Here is a 19,117-nt window from a genome sequence, read left to right on the forward strand (position 1 = left end):
AAATATTTATGCCTGAACATCCACAAAATAAAATAAAAAGGCACTTTTTGGCCATGTTTTTTTCTTGCATAAATCAAAACAGGCGGATGGTGTTAAGCGGGAATTTAAACCTTATCGCCATCTACGTAAGGGTTGTTATTGATACCGGCTCAATTTGAAATATTACACGACGTGCATCGCCTTAAAAACAATGAAAAAAACAAACCTATGAACCTTACCTACGTAAAGTGTTCTATCTAGTTTTTAAGGTGGGTTGAATTGTCGTTTTAATGAGTTATCCTGTCACCGATTGGATGGGTTGATTTATCAAATGTCCCATTACGATATCTGCATTATCTCATTAGTGCATCGCCTTAAAAACAATGAAAAAATCAAACCTATGAACCTTACCTACATGAAGTGTTCTACCTAGTTTTTAAGGTGGGTTGAATTGTCATTTTCATGAGTTATCCTGTCACCGATTGGATGGGTTGATTTATCAAATGTCCCATTACGATATCTTCTGTCTCTTGACGCGCTATGCAATAAATGAGAAGGCACTCGCCTGCTGAAGACAGTTTGGGTCATTTGATTGTAAAATATCGACTTTTCTCTACTTTCTAAATACAATATGCATGTTTTATATACGTAAACCCTCGGGAAAAAAAATTATTAATGATAATGAAAACTCTTTCAATTTTCGTTGCATAGTTTAGAAGAACTTAGCGCATAAACAGACAGACGCGAATAGCGAAATTATTTTATACTATTTAGAGATAAGATTTATAACTTTTGGATAAAACTGTTTCTATCTCAGGTACCTGCCGAACTTCCATCTCCACCCCTTCTCTGAAGCTGAAACTGAAGGCTGAAGGTAAAGTCAGCCGCACAACATACCGAAATTGGGGATGCCATAGTCTAACTGGCTCCCGACGGCTGGAAGGTCGGTAATTGAAAATATTTATAGATGTGTGAACGTTTTGCTCAGATATTTATAGAACCAGTTTCATTGAAATACAAACATTTTGAACCATTATAAAAGTGACAGCTATCAACCTTCGACATTTCCAAATATTTTATTTTAAATATCAAAAATATTTTTGCCTAAAAAGCACAACACATCGTCGATGTTCGGACAAAATCACAAAAGTAGCTGATAGCATTATCCCGGGAGCGTCGCTATATCCGGACGCCGAGGTAAAGCATCGCGACGCGCGGCGAACGGCGTCGCTTGGTGTCGCGTCGCGCGTCGCATAGTGGAAGGTAGTGCCGGAATCGCTTTCGATATTTCAAAGGAAATCGCGAAAGTGAGATCCTGCACGCCAATCCTAATAATGTAAACATGTTACCACTGAAATCGGATTTTAGAATTAGGGATGTCGACAACTGAATAGATGTTTAATAAATATTGGTGAAAAGTATTTTCCCGTATTGATCAACAAAATAAAAAAATGAGTATATTTAGGAAATATACAGTTATACATGTGAATTAATTTTGCATTTAAGATGTTGAGTATAAAATTAACCAGTTAAGTTCCATTTACAATCAATAATCAACAATAGAAAAAATATTATTTCAAATTAACAACATTGTAACGTTAATTTGATTTTCAAAATTTTAATTTTGGAAAATATCAAATCTCTTAGGGAATTTTAAGGGTACAGTGGAAAATATAGTATCTCTTAATGAGTTTCAAGTGTACAGTGGACAATATCAATATCTCTTAGGGAATTTTAAGAGTACAGTGGAAAATATCAATATTTATTAATGAATTTTAAGGGTACTGTGGAAAATATCAATTATACTTAGGGAATTTTAAGGATACAGTGGAAAATATCAATATCTCTTAAGGATTTTTAAGTTTTGCAGATACGTCCGAGTAAAGGGTTTTACCGAGTTAATAATTTACCGGATAGAATATCCCTTTATTCAAAACTGTTGTAGATTTTAAAAGCCAACTCATTTCGTTGCTCAAGTTCAAAAGTTAATAATTATGAAAATGTAAGATTGGTTGTGAAGGTAAATTCCTTTTAGACGAGGTAGATGCGTTACTTCCGGATAGAATAGAAGTCACAGGTTAAATTCTTTGTTTTCTTCGTCTTTTCCTATTTCATATTCATTGATTTTTTCATATATTTTTTCAATTATTAAATTTACCTACCTATATCTGTTTTTATATCGTAGAACAATAAATATATATATATATATTATTCGGACATTCACAATAAATTTCACTACAAGTGGTATTATTCTAAATATTAAAAATGTACATGGTGAACATAGCTTCATCTCACATTTCTGAAAAAATAAGGAATAAAAATTTAGAGTATTCCAGAAAATTATTTAAAGTACTAAATTCAAAACAGTAATACACATTTCATTGTTCACTTTTATCAAATTAAAATAACATTGATTTTTACCCGATGGAATGGCTGTATATTTTTTATGGTATCTGTCTCATGTTTAAAATAACATGCCCTGTTTGCACTGTAGGCTTTAAGCCCTTGAGTAGGTAACCCCACCCCCAGCCCACCCCGCTAACCGCGATACACCCCCCTACCTCCCAAATACGTGTATCGACACATGCTTCAGTTCATTTCCGCGCACACTCACCATTTCTAACGAAATATTCTGCAGATTGAAAAATCACAATTTCGGAAATTAAATCCAGTGAAATTTTTAGAATGTCGTATTATTTAAAAACTGGTTGTAAATAACAAAACATGCCGCGTCTCTACTTAAACAAGCTAAAATCTATATAAATAAAAATGTGAATGTTTGTTTGTTTAAAATCTTAAATCTCCGAAAGTTCTTCGCCGATCGCTTTGAAATTTTGACGCAACGTTTCATTCAAATACGCGTGTGTTTTTATATACCTATATTATATAGATGTCACCTGTGACAGGTAAAAACACGATTTAAAAAAAAACAGCGCCATCTATTTGACAAACATTCTTTTTTTAAATAGCACAATTGGCAAGACAGATATCATGGGTTTGGATTCTCAGTTGAGTCCATTACATTTTTTATTTTTCTACTAGCTGACGTGTACCCGGCGTAGCTAGGGGTTATCCTTAGCCAGCGTTATCAATGTAGTGTCCGAAAATATATTTTTACGACATGATTATAAAACATCGACTTTTCTTTATTTTCTAAAAATACAGGGTGTCCGGAAACTCGTAGTACAAGCGGGAAACTGGTGAATCTACATCACATTTGGAGTCGATTTTGTAGTATATATTTTTTTGATTTGAGCTTTCGTTATCGAGTAAATCGAGTTAGTTGTTGATTTTTTTTTTTTTTAATCAAATTCTTATAAATTATTACTGAAGATCAAAGTACCCAACTAATTAAAACTATTTGAAAGTAAAACAAATGAAGAAACTCGGATTTGAAGCATTATTTTGAAATCACCCTTCATTTAATCCGGTGTAATCATAAAATATTTCTGCTCTGCAGGGTTAAAACATCTGTTGTTCAACCCTAAACACCAGAAAAAACTTTAACCCTAAAATAGCCGAAAAATATTTTTTTTGGTTTTTTTTTTTTTTTTTGTGAAAATGCTCAAATCAAAAAACTTAATGTTTATTTGGGTTCCCCATGTGGTGTAGATTCTCCAGTTTCCCGCTTGTACTACGAGTTTCCGGACACCGTGTATAATGCAAGTGTTACATATATAAAAATTTTTGAAAAAAATTTCTAAATTATAGTGAAAACCTTATCAAAATCCGTTCGGTAGTTTAAAAGAACCAAGCGCACAAACTTACAGATGCGGAAAGCGACTTTATTTTATACTATTAAGAGATGTCTTTTCTGTTTCACGTTTCGTTTTATTAATATTATCTTGTCTTTCGTAGGTAGGTACCTAACGAGACTAATAGTATTTGTGGTGAAAAGGTAAAAGTTCCTAATGCCAACTGGGTTAAACCTCTTCATTTCGCTGGCCAGATTTGGCCATGGGAACCCTTGCCTTGCTGCACAACTATTATGTGACAACAGATAAAGTTGTCACATGTCACGAATTTTACATTATTTTTCATCCCTTTCCCAATATTGGGCCGTCATCCCGTGACAGTTGCTGTTGTGTGGCGCCACCGTCGGAAACGGGACAGGTTTCAAATTTCCTTCACTTTATTTTTAGTTTCTCGTATTTTAGCGTGGGTATGTAATCCTACATGAAACTAGGAACTAGGAACCTGACATACCTGGCAGAAGGAGAAAATTTTCCGACACGAAATACTCTTAATTTATTAAACGCCTGGTCAAATTATTCGTTTTCTTGTTAAAAATGGTACTGCATGCCTTGAATGGGAATTCAAAGAGTTTCTAGCAAAGTCAGTTCAGTTCAGTCTAAAGCGAATGTTTTTTGAGGACGGTGGAACACGTGTTCATACAAATACCGATATTGATATAACGATATTGTCGCATTTCGTCATGATATGTATTAGGAAAAGAAAACTTTTTTTTTTTTTAATTTTTATTGAAACATATAAACAAGGTTACAATTTTTTAACAATATAAACACCAATATTTCAATCACTCTCCTAATAAAGCAGCTGCTTGTGTTTAGGAGAGGACAGCAAAAATATTTTTACATTTGTTTAAATTAAACAAAAAATATTAGAAATAAAACAAAAAATAACAATAAAAGTAATAAAAATATAGGTTAGTTAATAAATGAATTCAAAGAATTGAAAAGGCAAAAACATATTTCTAAACAATAAGTGAAGTTATGAGGTGGTACAAGAGTATTTTAATTTAATTTTTTTTAAATATTTTTTTAGTTTTCTTCCGATCGTATATCAAGGGGTAATTTATTAAATAATTTTACACCCTTGAATATATAGTGATGCTGTGCTGTTGTGGTTCGTGCTAGTGGCACGGTTAGTCCTCCAACAGATATTATTCTTTTGCTAATATTCAATTGTGGTAAATTATTTTTACTAAAGAAATCTTTATGTATTTGTAAAAGTGCAATTTTGTCATAAATTTTTGTAAGTGGGGGAACCGGGAAATCTTGAAAAACATTTATAGTTGGGTAGTAATATGGCTTTTTTAAGATGATTTTTATTAGTATTTTTTGAATAGTTTAACGTGTTCTCGATATATTCTAAATGGCTTTTTTTAAATACTCTCCCTCAGGGCCTTTATCATCTTTGGGGATGCTGTGTGGAGGGTTTTTTAAGGAAGGAAAGAAGAGAGAGGTCTGAGAAGGAAAAAAGGTATGAGGGGTGGATAGGAATCTGGTAGTCAGTTTGTCCAGGAGTGAGAGACGTTTGAATTCATCCCTGCGGTGAAAGACGATGGGTCGAGAAATATTCCGGTGGATAGGTCAAAAGGTCTCACTCAACCAGTTTCTCTCGATACGACCCGTAGGTGAGCAAATGCAACTGCTGCCAGGACCTAAACAAACCTCACACTGTGACCCCAGGCACCCCTGCTAACTTACCAAACGTAGCGGACGACTAGGGGTGACCTAAGGCAGGGGTGTTGGTTATCCAATAAATGATTCCCGGGGTGGCGGTACAACTAATATTTTATCAGGAGAATGCTGCCGTTTGTTTAGCAAGATAATTTTTCTTCGTGTACTATTATATAAGTATAAGTAAAGACACCCATATAGCTTCCATTTTTAACCTTTAACTATGGACGTCGGGTCTCAGAGGCCCAACCCCTTCTTCAATTTCTCGGAATAAACACCTTCCCCGCGCGTGCCATCCCCGCGCGTCTCAGTAGCTTCAGTTTTAGTTGTGTTTTGACCAAGGAGGGAGAAGGTCGTGTCATCCGGCACTTATTACGTGAGTAATAATCATTTAAAATTTGATCAGGGCCTGGGAGACCCGTTGACTATAATTTCCATACAAATATACTAGGGCCTATGTGACCCGTCTACTATAATTTTCTTACATTTTAGTATTATAATCTTTTTTAATTTATTCTAGATTTAAAAACAAAATGGCGGACAGTAGTGAGCCAACTACATCAGCTGTGAAAGGTGGTACCAAACCAACAAATGAACATTGCAGGCGTAAAGTAATGTTTGTAAATGATCCTTCGCTTGAATTAGAGGTGAAGCAGTTGGTCCTAAAAATCGTAAAAGATGTAGATTTTGCCCATCAAAGCTCTCTAGAAAGACAACCCATGCCTGTATTAACTGCAAGAAGCCAGTTTGTCTTCAGTGTTCCAAGCCTCTATGTTCTGAGTGCCAGTAATTTTACATAAGTTTGATCCTTGTGAGAATTTTTATTTTATTTCTTTCAGAAGTTTTTTTTATGACTTTTTGTTACTGTTTCTTTTATTAGCTAGGAAAAATTATTGGTTTTGATTTTTGTAATACCTACTATAATAAATGAGCCTTAATATGATCTCAAGTCAATTAAGACTGAAAACTGACTAGGTTTGTTAAATTTGGAGATAATTATTAAAATATGAATAAAAGTTGATTATTTTTATTACTCGATCTTTTATTTATAAATACTTTATACATATAAACTCCTTGCTAAAGTCAGATTGGTCCAGGTTTGAAAATTAGAAGAATTTTATGAAGGGGTCTGTGTGACCCGACGTCCATGGGAGTGTAATTTTTTTTTCACGTCCATAGTAAAAGGTTAAGAAATTTTGCATTATTTATTGAAAAAAAATAGCTTTCAGAGCTTTAATTTTGCGTTTTAATAGCATTTATAGCCACATAGGATAACGTCAAGGAATGGGAGTCGGCAAGAGGGGAGAAACAATTAAAATAACAAAATCACTTGAAACATGTTTATTGTATTATAGATTGAAACTCAACATGACTCATGTTTCTACAGAAAAGTGTGTCATGTACGTTCAATACAAAAAGTATTTTTTTTAATATTGCTAAAAACACCATTTATCGCTTTAATTCGCAATAATATCGTTGATGCTATGAATGAGTGTCTATAAGAATCTCTAAATATCAATACAGTAACAATAAAGGATTAAAAATTCTCAGATTCGTATTATATCATATCTTTATATTATTTTTAACTTGAAGTCAAGTCGAATGTAATTCTTCTTTCAGGTCCCCTCACTTTAAAATCCACAGCGATTCCATTGAAAAAATTCAGAATAAATTTCTAACTAACTATAAACGCGGATTATAGAAACTATAGGTTACAACCACGTGATAAAAGTATTAAATCGATTTAAACTCTCAGATAAAATACTCGTTTTGGACTTGACTTTTGTTTTAAATTTTTTTAAATAAATTGTAGACAGCCCCGATTTACTGTACCTTATCAACTTTAACTTACCAACTAGAAAAAATCGATCGAAAATTATTTTTAGTTGCAACAACAATATCAGGACCGAGTCATTTAGATACTCATTTGTACCTAGATTACATGCAGTTGGCAATACTTTCACAGAAATTTTATAAAAGATGTGTTCAACCGTACGGAATATAGTTACAAAAAGGCTATAATAACATACATCATTATTCACTATTCTTCTGCATATATAATTTTTGTAGGAATTTTTTCTTCATGATCCCTGCTTCACCAAATTATTGTGTAAATTACAAGTTAGTATTAGGGGTATAATATTGATAAGTTATTAACGTTCAGGGATGTTTATTTCAAGAAGATATTATGAAAAAACTGTATTACTGCAATTTGATATAATATTTGATTATAATTCATACCGTTTTGTATTCCGAAATTAATAATAAGTTTAATTATATATATATGATAAAACTATACTAACAGACCGAACGATTAGTCATAATAGACCCGATATAATTTTACAAGATAAAATTTAAAAAATAACTTATTTCATTCATGTCGCTATTCTAAATTCCTCTAATATTCAAAAATCTTTTAATGAAAAAATAAGAAAATACACAGATTTAGGAAATGAGATAAAAAGAATTTGGCATTCTCAGACTATAAAAAATATTACCATTCGTTATTTCGGCTACTGGCATTATACCTAGCTCTCTCATTAAAAATTTATTCGTATTAGATCTATCAAAAAATTTGTGTATAAAATTGCAAAAATCAGTAATTTTAAATACATGTAGGATAAAGAAAGATTTTTAAAATATTTATGTTTAGGGATCAGTAGGATTTATAGGCCCTGTTAGGAGTTCTACCGAGCCGAACCCTCTGATATGAAAATATCTGGAGTCGGTGAATTATTTTCCCATTTAATCTCTGGTGAGTTGACGTGTTGTTCTTGTATTGTTTTGTATTTATTTTACTTATATAATGCACTTGCATAATGTTGATTGACTAGATGATCATTTGTGGAAAAGTATGTGGAAGGGTTTAGTTTTTCCTACGGGGAAGATTTAACCCGGACATAAAATCGGAAAAGAGAATAAAAAAGATAATTAACATAAAAGCAATTTATCAGAAGGTTTTCATTTTTACGTTTGTTGGAGGTTTCACCAGTTTGATAATACCTTTGGAAGGCAAAATAGCTATCACGTATAATAGTAGTTACACGGCAGAGCTTGTTACTATAAGTTTACCGTTTTTTAGATTGAATAATAATAATATCGTTAAAAATAAAATACTTGAAATTAAAATAGAGTCGAAATAATTGCCAGGGAGAATCAACACCTGTATTGGGTAACGATTCGTGGTATGAGCGTTGTACCGTTTTTGTAGATAAATAAGCAGGAACACTTTTACAACTTCATTAATAAAATAACTAGTGCAAAGTTAGCGAGCGGAATGCAAATTTGCCAGGGAAAGAAATAACTCATATCTGAGCCATTAAGTTGTGGCAATATTTTCCCAGCCGGGGTGGGCAATTAAAAGGGAAATTACTGACGGGGAACCAGGCACTTACCTCCGCTACACCCTGTAGGAGAACACCTAACCAAATCCAACGATTCCAAAGCTGTGGTTACAAAATCCGAAAATAATATTGTTCAAATAAGAGAACTTTCATAGAAAAATTATATTGTTTTAGTATGTACCTAATGTTAACGCAACAATATGCCTCTCCCTTTATCACATGTTCCTGCATTTCCTCCACTCAATTACCTGTCCGTGTCTGACAGCGTAGAGTATCTACTTATGTACATCAGTAATATATCAACAATTTATTGTAAATTACCAGTCTGTTAAAACCTGTGAACATGTTCCCTGAGTGCATTTAATTACGGAGTCTATTACGGAAATGAGTGCACAAGTGAAAAAAATATAAACTTTTTTGGAAATTCTAATGTTTTAAGGTATTTTTTAGGTAAAAAAGTCGAATTGTTTATATGAGAAAATAAATATTCTTCTATGGAAAAATATTTTTGCATGGGAAAATTTCTAAAAAATTTTTTTAATCTTTTTTTACTTCTGTAGCGTCGAGAAAAATCTAGATTGACTAATTAATAATAAACCGCTCAACCTACTTAGTACCTACTCCCGAATTATGTACCTGCAGTCCAAATCGCATCGTAAACAGAGCAACCTACGTACTTCAAGCACCTACTTGTCTATCGACAACAATAACATCGCAAGTCCGTCTTTCACATTACGAGAACTCGCCAGAAGGTTCGAGTCTACGGCCTATGCATAATTGCGCGCTTTCGAAGGTTCCTGAAATATACAGTCTGTGCGAGTGCCTAGGATTTAGTTGCCATCCATCTACCTACTGCTGCCGTCGGCCGTGTAGTATAAATATGCCCGACGCAGCGAGTCAGTCAGTCAGTCATCATTCTGCCGCCAACGATTTACTAATCTCACGAGTGACGATCGGTGCGCCCCCCGCGAAGGACAGGATACCCGGCTTCGCCCGTACCACCATGGACTCTATCGGGACATCATCATAGCGCCTTGTCCAGATAGCCGTTCCTGGCAAGCGCTACTCGGATTACAAGCGCCCTGGTTCCAGTGTCTCTGACCAGCGCTTCTTCCACGCTACCATGACCACCACGAGGACACGCAGCATCCTCACTGGTCACGCCACTCCCGTTCAACCGCCTACAAGGTCCGCCGCACCTTCGGCCGTCTCGTCAGCACTGGAGTGCCTGAAGACCTACGTTCTTCGCCAGCGCCTGACCTTCATCGAGTCCCGGTCACCAGCGCCCGGCGTCGACTCACTGACTCGCGCCTGACCAGCACATCACCAGCCAGCATCCGGTGTATTCTTCTGTCCAGCGTCAACTCTCGTTACGGCTACACTGACTCATCAATAAACACAGTGAACTTCACGACACGCCTTTTATTTCGTGCCTTCACCATTGATCCCCAAACTTCTATCATCACGTAGAATCAAATCCCGAAGTTATCGCACATTACCACCAAAGTTACCTAAGTTACCCTAGAGTTAAAATGTTTAATAAAACACCACTCGTTTGAAATAGAGCTAAAATCTCTCGACAAATGCTTTAGTTGCATTTAAAGATGCACTGTGTATTTTTAAATGCCTAAAACATATTAAATAACAGAACGAAATGTGGTTTTGATAATTTTCAGAGCTTACTTTGCGATTTTTTTCTGTCGAGGGAATTACATATATTTAACTTTTCGGCATAACAAATGTATAGATATTATCTTAAAAAATAACACATATTTTTTTGGAAACTTAAAAACTTAAAGAGTTAACGAGAAACTTGTTATAAATCGGTAGAAATTGGGAATGCCTATGAGATAGGCTTAGGAAGAACGACTACGCGGCCCTTTTCATACAAAACTTAATACTAATAAATCTAAATGAAACATGAAACAGAATAAGACACAGAAAAAACAAATTGATAACGGTGACACCTAAGAATTGAACTCAAGATTTCTTGTCTTTCCAAGACAGGCGTCTTAAACAACTCAACCACTCAGACCTATTTATTAAGCGTCATATTTCCAATTCAGAATTAACAATATCATCTTGCAACTATTTTTTCTTGTAGTTTTGGCTCCTACCTTCTTTAATGGAAATAAAGTTTCTTATGACATTGGTTTGTAACCTAGATAGTGTTTCGGATAAACATATAGGCAATATTTGCTATAACTTTTGATTAAAAAAAATATTTATTTATTTATTTTACTCCTATTAAGTCTTTTACATACATTTATAAAAATATTTAAGAAATTACACTAGCAAATAGTGCAGGAAATGACTGTTTAAAACACATATATAAAAAAAAATATATTGTTGAATTTGATCCACACAGTATGTAGGTACAAAATATATATATAAAATATTCAAAATATTTTTTTTGTTTCAGCCGACAAAATTAAGTTAGTTAGGTCAAGAATTTGAAAACCCCCGTTCCTCTTAATGTCTATTTCATCACATATCTATGAAGGCTGTAGATATTTACTGAATTATATATTATGGTGCGTGACATTTTGTATGTATTTGATAAGGGAGGTTGACAAAGAAGCGGGGACGCACGAGGAAGACATGGCACCATCAAGTGAATCAGATATTTGAGTCGGGTCATGTCAAGAGTTAGAATAATAGAAGAGGATGTATGAACGTGAACGAGGCAAGAAGTGTGTGTCAAGTCCGTGTTGTTTGGCGGTCCGATCTCTCTGCCTACCTCTCCGGGGAAATAGTATGATGGTTAGTTCTCTATTATTCCCTCCACAAAAGTGAGATTGGGTTAGATAAGCATCGGGTGATTTTTTTTCGATTTTTTCGTATTTCTCTCTATTTAGAGGGTGCGTGTTTAAATCCCGGAGCGCACAAGTAAATTTAATTAGAATAATTTGTGTTATTTCATAATTTACTAATTTACTAAAAATAATAAATAGTAAATTTTCAGTATGTCCCAGAGTGGAAGATAGTTTCAGTATCGCCTTGGTGTAAGACCACTATTTAGAATTGAAACTTTGCTTGAAATGGCTTTAGCCGTGTTTGGTGACCAGATATGAACAGCAAGGTACTTCCCCACCATTGTCTTCCTAACTTAGCCTAACAACATACCTCAATTGGGGATGATATAGTGTCACTTGCTCCAGACGGTTGGGAGCAGTCAGGACTCTTATGCGGTTTAACATTAAAAAATATATAAAAAGTCCTACCTTCTGCGTCCAATACTGCTTGAATTTCACAAAACAAAAAACCCTTGTTAGATGCCAACTAGAGTATAACTCTACGTTATGGTCTCCCTTTTACAATATTCATTCCGATAATATTGAAAAGATTCAACATAAGTTCCTGAAGTATATAAACTATAAATTGCATATTCCTATAGAAAACATTGATTATAACTACTTACTAGATAAATTGTCCCTATTAAAACTTTCAGAAAGAAGAATAAACACAGATTTAATAGTACTACATAAAATACTTCATTACAAAATTGACTGTCCTGAGTTACTCCAATCAATCAGCATCCACATACCCAAAAGATCTTGCCGAAATTTATTACCCTTTTATTTTTACAACACCAGGATCTTATCAAAATTCCCCGATTCCAAGACTTCACAGTCTCGGAAATAAATACTCTGATCTGGGAGATATATTTCATCTTAAAAATAATCAATATAAATATTGTTTATTTCAATTCTTTTATATATCGAGACACAAATAGACATTTATAATTTCCGCAATAAATAATTTTTTATTTTTATTTTGAATATCTATTTATGTGAGAATTCTTATCGTTTTTACTAATGTATCTTATTTTATTATATGCTTTTGTTGTAACATTTAATATTTTTTCTTTTTTCGTTGTATTATGCTTTAATTTTGTAGAATTTATAATAACTGTGATACTCTACTATTAAACTTTGTAGTGTGTAAAAGCCCATTAGGGCGTGTAATAATAATAAATAAATAAATAAAAATTCTGCTTACTATTCCCTTAATAGATCCAGTTTATTGTATCTATTAAGGGAAATTCTGCTTACTATTCCCTTAATAGATCCAGTTTATTGTATCTATTAAGGAAAATTCTGCTTACTATTCCCTTAATAGATCCAGTTTATCGTAAATTCCTGAAGTTTTACAATCCCTTCCTTACGGCGCTGCCTTTGAAATCTGCCAGCAATAAACTTGAAGCAATTATTTTGTCATTAGATATTTTGCGGAGAGAAGAAGTGGGATGGAGCGATGGAAGGCGGTGGGGTGGGAGGGAGACGGGTGAGACGATCTCACCGGAATCAGACAAATATCAAAAGTTTGCAGATTTCGTTAATGAAATATAAACAGTAGTTAGTTGTTGTCTCCTGGTTTATGGGCGTGGTTAATGTGGCGTAGTAAAAACATGTAATGGTTATTTTTTACTTACGAAAAATTGCCTTTTCTACATTGAATTTAAATTACTGCGTTTAACCGCTCTAGCGTTTGATGGTCATATATGACCGGGCGGCCATATTTTATAAAAGTATTTTTATCTTTTTTTGTATGACGCGGAAAAACTTTTTTTTACTTTAGAAAGAAAAATAATCATTCTTTCCAGTTTACCTCACATATTTATACTACAATCCATTAATAAAATCCTAAAAATAGCCAAAATGAATAATTTATATTCCACGCCGCTATCGTAACAATCGGTTTAACTTTAAGATATATTTATTATTTTTTATTATATGAACGAAATAAAAATGAAAGTACAATTTTCTTACAAATTTCCCAAAAAAAACGAACCTATTTTTGAAATATTAAGTTCTCTCAATTTTTCTATGATTGGAGAAAAAAATTAAGAAAAAATTAGCGTTATTGACAACATTTTTCACGTTTGATATTAAAATTTTATTATTTAGAAATAGTTATGTTTATATTAAGGCGATGCACTACGTCGTGTAATATTTTAAATTGAGCCGCAATCAATAACAACCCTTACGTAAATGGCGATAAGGTTTAAATTCCCGCTTAACACCATCCACCTGTTTTGATTTATGCAAGAAAAAAACATGTCCAAAAAGCGGTTTTTATTTTATTTTGTGGATGTTCAGGCATAAATATATTTTTTTCGATCATTTTATAAATAACTTAATTTACCACATTATACAATAAAATCATAACCGAATATGGGTTCGTAAGTAGGAGATTTTGAACCTTAAAGTAGTTTTCATAGGCCATTACATTATTTTTTTCTGGGCTTATAAAAAGACTTACCTAAAAAATATTCATTATTGATCATTTCAAAGGCCAAGATGTATTCTACTCGCAGTATTTAATGAAAGCATCTGAAACATTTATAGGCGACTAAGTATTCAAACCAAAAACACATGATTTTGAATTACTACGTATGGCATCGCCTTAAATACATACACTGGGAATATAATTTTATCTTGTTTCTAAAACAGTATTTGTTTTTATGAAATTTTTTAAAATAATATGTATATAGCGCATTTTAAATATACAGAAAACATTGTAAACTGCACAAAAGTAATGAAAGTACTGAAGGGTTAGTGGGGTGTTAACACAATACCATGGATTTGTTGATTTCTTCGTCTTTGTGTTTGCATATCTCCTTTTGATGTTTGTTGACTTCCTTATCTTCATGTTTGTTGACTGCAGATTATTATGTTTTCCTCATCTTTACATTTAATTTGCCATATTTTGACGCTGTTTTCAAAATTGTCTATCATCATCATATCATTTGAAAGGATATATACCCCACTTCATAATACCTCACGAAATTCCAAGTGTCAAAATCATTGCCCGACTGGCTTCAAACAGCTGGCATCTCCATACCTAGACTTGCAAAAAAAGTCAATAGATGTCGCACATTAAAATAAAAATAAGATATGTTTATCTAAAGACACTGTCTAGATTACATTTAGTTCGGGTTAAATCTTGCGATGATACATAAAGATAGCTGCCAATAAAAATGTGGGCTGAAAAAAATTAAGGCAATGTTGTTAGTTATTATTCGAAGTATGATACAGTTAAATATGACCGAATGAGATAGGGTCCCATTAGCTCAGTGGTAGAGCGGTGCCCCGACAAGGCAAGGGTTCTGGGTTCGAGTCCCAGATGTGACCTATATTTTTCTGATTTTTCTATTTCAGATTTTCATTTAGGAATCTCTTACATTGTCTTCAATAATGAAATATTACAATTTGAGGTTTTACTCATTAGTTATTCCAAAAAATAAAATAAAATTACTCTCATTATATTCAACACCATAACCCTGTGATTATTATTACTATTCAATCGTTCCACCAAATCAGGCCACCCAATCAACCACTCTATATTGAAGAACTGTTCAGTGTTCACTGCATGCCCTCATTACGTCACACTCCAGAATAATAATAACAAACTGTGCGCACTTTCACCCCTTCACCGCATTTGAGGGCTAATTTACAGCACTTCATGGTGGGCGTTGGTAGGGACAGGGCTTCAACACACCCTAAGTTTAATATGATTTGTACTTAAATTGCATGCAGTTGGAAATATTTTCACAAAAATTTTAGATGTGTTTAACTACGTGGAATATAGTTACAAAAAGACTGTAAACGATAAGAAACATCATGTCACAAAAACATATAAAAAATGTTTACTTCCCGCTATGTCAAAGCCTTTTAACGTACGGTTTATCAGCCTGGGGGGGAAGCCGCTGACAAGTTTTTTAAGCCCCTCAACACAACTCATAAAACATTAATTAGGATTATGTTCGAAAAACCATATATGCATTCAACGGAATATCTCCTTATTACAAATAATATACTAGATATTGGGAAATTATTCATTAAAAATATCATTCAAATAAACTGCATAAAATCCTCACCATGCCACGTAACTCACTCACATAATACAAGGGCAAAATCACAGAATCAAAAATTAATTCAACCTTTGCCAAAAAGCACGAATCCTTCCTACCACCTTTCATCTTCAACACATTCCTAAAAGAAACCACTTATTGCAACACTCATAAACACCCAAAAAGTTTACAACATTTCAACACATGGTTACTACACAAAAAAGGGCATGCATCAGCAAGTTACTAGCAATTCTTTCTGAGTTTAATTCTCATTCCTTATTTACATCCTTGTGTTATTTACATTTATAGAGATTTACTCTTTCTTATTAAAACTGCTTATGTTTTACGCATGCCTAGTTTATCAATACCTAATACTGTTGTTTAAACTATTTTTTGATATGTTATTATTATGAGATTTAAACGCTACCATTTAGTAAATTTAAAGTTCCTACGAAATTCCTGTTTTTATGTTAATAAATATGTATGTAACTATATATGGAATGCTCCATGTATATATTGATATATACGTATTTGTATAAATGTACCCGCCTCAGAACAGAAATCTTCTAGTGAGGCGGGTTACTTTCATGTTTGTAATTTTGATTATGTTATTGCAATAAACGCCCGGGTTGCCGGCAATTAAAATATATAAAAAAACATATCTCAATAATAATTAAGGTTGGCACAGTACTATTTTTGCCTATTGGTTCTATATAATTTTAATAGCAAATTTTACTTCTCGATTACTAAATTATTATGTATGGCACATCTATTAAAATCCTGTATGGTCGTATAATATAAAAAAATAACTCATTTTTACAGCTTTTACGTAAACATTATTTTGATTTGAGATTTTCATTATTATTTTATGGATTATTATGCCGTATAGACCTATTATGATTAAAAGCAAAATATGAAAACCAATGTTCTTGAACTCACAACGAATTGACATATTATTTAGTTTTGTGGTCGAAAGGGAAGGCTCTCAACAACGAATCCACAGGTCACGGTTTTAAATCCCTACGTACGTAAGTAAATTTATTTTAATATATAGTATATTTGCGGCACCCTAGACCACCATCCAAAATTGAAACGTTGCGTGAAACGAATCTAGTCGTGTTTGGTGACCAGATCTGTATAGGTACTTCGTCTTCCCTATCTCCTTTCTCTTCTCTTTACATTCAGCCTCACATCATACTCCAAGTTATTTGGAATGCCATAGTCTCCTGGCTCCTGACGGTTGTGAGCTGTTGGCATTCTTGTGCGGTATTCACTTAAAAAACCAACAACAACGATGCTTCCTATTCAAAATTACCAAAATAAGTAAAAAAATGAATCAATTCTATTTAATAAAGCTCTTGGTGTGATCCACCCCAGCACACAATACAACACCGTGTAGTTGGTGTCGTAGTCCGATGACAAATCTAATTCAATATTTGATTATTGAGGGACGCTTCCTAACACATCTTTCAAACCATAGCCATCTGTGTCCTTATGCATCTACAATCACACCAACTACCAACTGCATCACATTATACAAAAACTCTTTGTTATTCACTCGGAAAGCTAGGGTTTCAGGTTACCATGAACTTGATAATGATTAAGTCTGAAGTTGTATTAGATTTTTTTTTGTTGGTGCATCAATTTTTATTAAAAATATCTCCAGCTTCAATAAAACAATTAGTCTTTTAATGTGATAGATTGACCATGGACTCTGATATCTTAAACGAATTGTAATCTTAATTGAATTTTAGTATGTTTTCTTAGATAATTAATATGTAGAAACAACTGGATATATCAAGTGTGAGATAGCGTATAATTTATAATATCTTAACATTTATATTTAAGCTGAAAAAAAATAACGGGAGCCCAAAATAACCTTTATTTTAAAGGATTCAAAAAATTTTACGAACTACCGACATATAAAAGCCTTTGCATCTTTTCGTGGCTTATGCCTAAATATAATTAAAATACTAAGTTTTAGGTGTAGTATAAAATGTGCCTAAATGTCATAGAAATAAGTTGAACGTGCAAGTCATTCTAAAGGCTTATACGTAATATAAAAATGTTATTTTTTATACTAAATAAAAACATGCACAACAAAAAAATAGTAGGAGGTTGAAGTAATATGGACCCCGACTTGGAGGTTCTCTACTTATTTTTCATGCACTCGGTCTGTACAATAATCGACAGCTAAATGTCATCTATGGGTGAGCTCGTACACTAATATTAAGGATATTATAACTATGCCATCAGTCGTATATTGAACACCGAAGAGCATACATTGAAATAACCAGATCAGAAACATCGCCAGCTTTCACGCTAGTGAAAGGTGATGATGGTGATGATAAGGTGGTGATGATCTGGCTGGTAATCACACAGACCATCAAGGAATATTTTCATTCCCTATGGAAAAAATGGATTGATTATTGAATTCACTCTGCAGGAGAAGCAACAACTTATAAACCAGCCACCAAAATACATATAAACAGAAGACTCACCAGAATTTTGCTCGCAATTGAGTTCCGCTCCTTGATCTTCAGATTCGGCAGCAGACGGCAAATCAGCACAATAATATATTTGCATTCGCACTATGAGATTATAATATGTCAACCAGCTCTCAAGAGAGTAGAATTTTTAATAAAGATGAATTAGCACATTGCAATTCCAAACGTACTGCCACATTATTGTGACAATTTGTTTTAATCATTTTAGTCTTAAATCGACCTCTTTTGAGAAACGATACAATCCGGATGAATCCATCTGATCAATGCAAAGTTGACTGTAATTCGCTATCACTCACCTGCAGAGCAAAATCTATCCAAAACTGACCAGAGATGTCTTTTTCGTCCATTATTTTCAATTTTTAATTTTAAAATTTAATTAAACCAATTTTAAGTCGATTGCTTATCCACAAGGAAAGAACAAGGGAGTAGTCAGAATAAACCAGAAATATTTGCGTATAAGCTTGAGTGTACCCGGGGCCCATTTTTGAAAGCCGCAAACCCACAGAAAAAGAACGAACTACGTTTTGAAAATAAAATTTATAAGATTATGCAATTAAACAGGACAAATGAAAAAAATATATATATTAGTACAAAGTTAACGAAAGTAATGAAGAAGAAACAAAAACAAAAACTTGTTAGGCAGCGACCTCGTTTAAAAGATGCACGGCTAAAATGTTTAATTAGTACAGCTTTACACTACAATAGAGGCATATTAAAAATATCAACTAATATAGCATAAGAGTTACCAATGGTGTGTAATATATTTTTTACACAATTTTAGCTTGAAACCGTGGTAATATAGCAAGGCTATCCAATTCTAATTTACAATTTTATATTAAAAATCAATTTATGTTTTTTTTCGCTGCAATAATGTTTGAACTCATCATCAATCTTGCAGTGATTTATTTTTGGGTTATTATGCCATGTAGAGTTTTGGACAGCATCACAGTGCCCATCATTAGGGCAGATGTGATGGTGATGTGAGGATGTGATCATGTGATGATGTAA

General features: G+C 33.3%; 1 non-coding gene across 1 annotated transcript; it reads left to right on the forward strand.

Annotated features, from left to right (window-relative positions):
• Positions 1 to 14,811: 14,811 nt before the first annotated feature.
• Positions 14,812 to 14,883, forward strand: TRNAV-GAC (transfer RNA valine (anticodon GAC)). The gene has a single exon. It is a non-coding gene; the product is annotated as a tRNA-Val (tRNA).
• Positions 14,884 to 19,117: the final 4,234 nt, after the last annotated feature.

This window comes from Hesperophylax consimilis, chromosome 2 (genome assembly GCF_061612785.1).
Source record: "Hesperophylax consimilis isolate HC1 chromosome 2, BYU_Hcon_1.0, whole genome shotgun sequence".
Lineage (NCBI taxonomy): Eukaryota > Metazoa > Arthropoda > Insecta > Trichoptera > Limnephilidae > Hesperophylax > Hesperophylax consimilis.